We start from the raw sequence: 5,998 nt of genomic DNA, 5'->3' as shown, positions 1-5,998 counted from the left end.
GAGAGTGGCACGGCGTGGGCGAGCACACGGCGTGGGGCGAGCACTCGGGCGAGGGGCAAGCGCGGCACACAGCGAGGGCGAGCAGGCGAGGTCTCGAGTGTGTGCTCGGCTGGGCGAGTAGGTGCGCATGGCGAGGGCTTGGCGTGGGTGACCAGGCGAGGCTTGGGCCGAGCGTGGGCGAGCGTGGGGAGGCGGCGACGCTGCAGGATTGCGACTTTATTTGTTTCCAAATTTTTGGAGACTGACAGATGGCGAGAAGGACACACAACTCACAAGTTGTAAACCGAGAACAACGCAATTAATCGAACTTTGAACCTACGATTCAGTTCGACTCGGGAGGGGGAGACTGGTGATACCCCAGGGATGAACCCATCAAGATCCGGCCCAAACTCCCGGCCCATCTCTAAGGCCCACAGGTGAATGGCCCATGACAAGCCCAGGTACTCTCCTATAAATACCAGGTTTGAGCGTATGATTATGCATTCAATATATTGTTTTTCAACAGCACCCTTAGCTGCTCCCTCCATATATCCTCAGTCTCTGAGTTGAGCGTCGGAGGGGCTACGCCAGGACACCCTCCTGGCCCCCTCCTAACGATCTTATTTGTGATTTCAAGCTCAAGGTAATTTCAAAGCCCGCGTCTGGACTAGTGACACTTGCTGGAATCGGACCCTAAATTTCCGTGAGTATCAAATAGCCACAAATTTTTGATCAACTGCCAATCTGATATGCATAATGTATAAACAAGAGGTTGTGTTATCAAATCAGATTGATATTGTTGGCAAACAACTATTTGAAGTTGTTGAATTTATTCAGGCTAATAAAAGTGATGTCAAAAAAAGGGGGAAAAAGCAACCAGATAATCCCAATTCATCTAATCCCACCCTCCATCTCAAAACAAGAAACCACCTGGAAGTTCTGGTGATGGTCATGAAAGTTTAGGTGGTGGTTATGGCAGCAGTTATAATGGTGGTTACAGACCAAACCACTCCTTGCACCAGTCATTTAGAAGATAGATTTTATCTTCTTATTTTAAGAATCATCGACTTGTTTCAGTACTAATTTCAATTAATAAATGAAAATACTATTTTATCTCAATACTTGCTTTTCAGATCAGCTTTGTCATCACCAAAAAAGAAAAAATTGTTCACATAATTTGGACTTATGTTCTGGTGATTGTAAAACTAATATGATCCGATTCAACTAAATCGATGGACGCGAATCGCTCAATGAACTAAATTGATATAAGTATGATGAATGTGGAATCTGTCCAATCTGACAACGCCCAACAATTAAGCTACAATAGTCAAGTGATCTGATTTGAATCAAAAAAGAACTTATAAGCTTATATAACAGAAAGGTACTAATATGATATTAAGTTGTAGTATTGAGACTAAGAGTTTAAGCTCAATAGGGTCCTGTTGGTGAACCGAGGTGAAGTGAATTTTTACAAAAGCTGTATCAATCAAATCTTTTAGTGAAATCTTTCTGGAAACAGAAGAATTGGAGATGTAGAAGCTTAGTCTTTGAATTGTCATAAAAAAAAATTTCATCTCTACTTACTTTCAGTTCTTATATTTATCTCATCCGACCTTATCTTTGAAAATTTTAATCACTTTGTATATTGAGTTTTTTCCGCACTTTATCATTTATGTTGTTAAGTATTTAGTTTGATCGAAAAATTTAACTAAGCTACTAAAACAGCTTAGTTTGCAAAATCTGTCAGTTTTTTTAAAAAAGAGTTTATTCACCCTAACTAAACTCTTTTCGACCCTAACATGATTAATTATGTTTAGTTTAATAATAAATTTAATAATAAATTACATGATTATTTAATAAATTATAAAAAATTTACACACTTATCGAATTAACATCTGGTTAACGATATATTATTTAATTATTTAATTGTATATTATAATGGTTGAGAATGAGAAAAAGAGAAAATGGAGAATTTGGTAACATTTAGAATACATGGGTTGAAGAAGATTTTCGAAAATAATCTCTATTTTCGAGACTATATGAAGGATTTGAGTTGAAAATGAATAAGATATTACTAAAGATGTCACTCTTCGAGCATTCATGCGGTAGGTAATCACGGAAAGGCTCGCGAAAAAATATATTAGCCCATACAAGATCTTTGATCGAATTGGAACTCATGCTATCACTTGATCTCCGCCAATGGTTGTTTAAAATATAATTCTTTTACGAGATTATTGTATATTTTTAGACATTTTATCAAATTAGAGTGTTTTAGATACTTAATCAAATTACAATAAAACTTAAATGGTAAACTAAATAAAAATTATTACTTGCCTCCCCGCCCCGCCCCGCCCCGTGTAGGTGCGAGACATGGATAATGTAAAATTTAATATTCCCTGCCGGTGGCATGTAAACGATTCAAATCAAGCCAAACAGTATCAAATTTGATCTTGGCTCGTATAAGATTGTTTGAGGCTTGAGCTCGATTCAAGCTTTTATTTTCAGGCTCGAGCTCGATTTGTCTTGAAATTACTAAGCTCGGGAAAAGCTCGAGCTCGGCTCGTTAAAAGCTCGTTTATCATGTTAATCAAACCGAGCTCGAACTTAGTTCATTAATAGCTCGTTTATCATGTTTAACAAGTCTGACTTGAGCTCGACTTGTTTTCGAGTTCATAAAGCATAGAATTGAGCTCGAGATTGAGCTTGATTAGAGCTTTTTAAAAATTAAATATATCTATGAATTAATTTTAAATCAGGTATAAAAGTGTAAATTCATTCATAAATAACCAAAACAACAAAAATAACAACTGCAAATAACAAAAACTCAGTATATTATTGAACATCCCAAAATAATACATCTAGCATCCAGATAACAAATATTTGTCATACGCTGATGTCACCATATAAATAACATTGCAATAATTTCACCAATTTAACACTTCAACTAAGTATGGTGAGAAAGTAGAGAGGACATTAGAGAAGCCATTAAAACCAAGAATTACAATATCATCTCCAATAACAACTAGTCAACTGCTCTGCAAAATTTATAATAACAATTTTTTTTAAGAAAATGAGTTATCAATTTAATGAAGAATAAAAAAATATATTTAAATTAAAAAAATAAACTTCACAAATTTAACTACAAAAAGTTTTATAAGAGCTCTTGATAGTTGATTTCAAGTATTTTAATTCAAATGAATTTCTTTAAGCACCGAATTTCCCTTTTACATACAAGTGTAAAAATTCAATATGTTAGACATAAATAACCAAATTTATTGAAAAATGATAAATTAGATATATAACATATAATTAATATATATATATATATATATATATATATATATATATATCGATTAAATTATTTTTTATTTTCTCTTGATTTGGTAACGAGGCACGTAACCAATATTCAGTTCAAAGAAACATTTGAGCTATCTCTACTCCCAAATTGGCACGATATGAATCAATAACTCTACCTCCTGCACTGAAAGCTAATTCAGAAGCCACAAAAGTTATTGGAATTGATAGTACATAACACGCCATATTTGACAAAATCCTAAACTTTAAGTTGTTCATCTTCCACCATGATAATGCATCAAAATCTTGATAATATTGACAAAAACAACTCCTTCCTCAAAGTACACTTCAAGCTCAGATTTCACTTGCTCTACACTAGTCCACATTCTTAATGCAGTTGGAAAATTCTGGCAAATTGTGTCCTTAATTTACCTTTTATTTTTCACTAACTATACTACTTGTATAGTTAGAGCTTTCTTTTTGAGTATCACCTTGAACATCCTTTTTCACCAATATTTTTTTTGTGAGCCTCAAACATATTCATTACACAAGTTACGAAATATCTCACGAACTGTAACAATACGCTCAACTGCTTCAACTTCAGAATAGATCTCTGAAAAGCACCATTCAATCAACTTCATCTTATTCCTTGGATCTAATACTGCCAATATAGAAATTAACAAGTTACAATCTCCCCAATATTTATTAAATTTATTCTTCATTTTCTTAACCATATCTGGCATGAAACTATCTTCACCCACTTTGTATTTATTCTGTAACTTTTTTATGTTATAGAGTTCAGGAAGAAACAAATTCGAGGTCAGATATTATGAACCTGAAATAAGGTAAGTAATATATTAGATTGACAAAAAATAAACAATATAGTAAGGAATAAGTTTAAAGTTGGATATCCATTCATTACCTGAAATGATGTGAGTGACTTCAATTGAATTCTTCAAGAAAGAAACAAACTACACAAACCTTCTCTCAATAATCGTAACTTGGCAAAGAGTTATAAGTAGGATCCCATTGTTGATAACTTGGCAAAGAGTTATAAGTAGGATCCCAAAGCAGTAGACAACATGAAATATGTCGCATTCCACCTAGTGCTACAATGTTGGAATATTTCATGTTCGCAATCTTACTTCATTTTGATGTTAACAAAACTTGTTATTTTGTTTCTAATGATTTTACCTAAGTGCGCAGAAACTGAAGCTGATCAGAATTCGAACTGATCAGTTATCAAGCCAAAACCGAAGCTATCGAAGAATGCAAACTGAAAGTGCCAACTGATTAATCGAACTGAACCAATTTTACTGATAAATCATAAACCAGTTCAACTGATTGTCCAGCTGAAATGTGGTTAAGCAGACGACCTTCAGAAGCCTGGACCAGCTGATGAAGAGCTCAATTGATGAAGAGCCCAGCAGACTAGTTCAACTGAAAGAGTGAAATCAGTTCAACTGACGAGTCAGCTCATTTCACCAGCCCAACTGAAGATCAGTTCAACGAACCAGTTCAGAACATCAGTTAGAACCAATCAGTTGCAGAACTCGACAAGCTTATTCAATGGGATCCAGTTGTGCACAAAGGTACTAAAGCATCTGTATTATCAATAGTACAATAATGGACGTTGCAGCAAAGTTTAAAGACAAAATGTTCCAGAATGTCTGTCAGAAAAGTCGAGACACAAATTTCAAGGAACGCATTCAAGTTGCAACGATCACATGTGATGAGTCTTGATGTACGGTCGCATTACTGCTCTAAATATAGACCAAGACCATCAACAAAAACACAACGAGAGGTGAAAAACAAGAGAGAAAAGAAAGAGCACGCTTATTGCTTATCATCTTACAAGAAGTAATCAGCCCAATCGAGGGATCAATTCGAGACATATCAGCTTAGTGTAGAAGCCTATTTCCCTCGGTGTGTAAGAATACCTTTCGGGTTGTTTTAAGAGATCAGTTCTCACACACACATACACACCTCCACTCAATTCCGTCTTACACAATGACGTAAAACTTGTGTATGTGGTCTTTGACACACAAACGTTAAACAAGTGTTGGCCGGAAGGTGATGCCTTAAATCTAGACTAGGAGTTCAGTTAGGCAGTGGGTAAGTCCTAAGATGGGTGGGTTTGTAAAATATGTTGAATAAATCAAAGTCTTCTAGTGGATCCTACCCAAGGTGGTAGAAGGGGTGACGTAGGAGCAACTGAAGTCTCCGAACATCCATAAACATATCTTGTGTATTAAATGTTTAACTATGTTTTAAACTGATTTGATCAGTTCAGTTAATTCCATAGTTGAACTGATAGAAGCCACAACTGATTCCCCGTATTTCAGTCGATCAGTCTACACAAGATAAAAATCCTTTAAAAATCTATCAGTTTTTCTTAACGGAGTATTATTTCGAGTGTTTTCCAATTGATTTCAAATCAAACTCGATCGAATTCATTGGTATATACTTTCTTAAAACAAGAGCTATTGCAGCTCATTGAGAATAATGTGTTTGAAGCACCCTCGTAGGTTCCCGAACCGATCCATCAAACAATCCATTATAATTTTCTTTGAAGATAATTGCAATTGTTTTGCGATTTCACTGAATATTTTTATACGGTTCTCAGAGGCAGATATATGTTTAACAGTGTCACGCCACATTGTAAATTATATTCTGGATATCTCAAAGACCATCTTGTACCAAAATATTCAAGTTATGAGCACAA

The sequence above is a fragment of the Primulina tabacum genome, chromosome 9, assembly GCF_025594145.1.
Source record: "Primulina tabacum isolate GXHZ01 chromosome 9, ASM2559414v2, whole genome shotgun sequence".
Lineage (NCBI taxonomy): Eukaryota > Viridiplantae > Streptophyta > Magnoliopsida > Lamiales > Gesneriaceae > Primulina > Primulina tabacum.
This window is presented reverse-complemented; position numbering follows the sequence as displayed.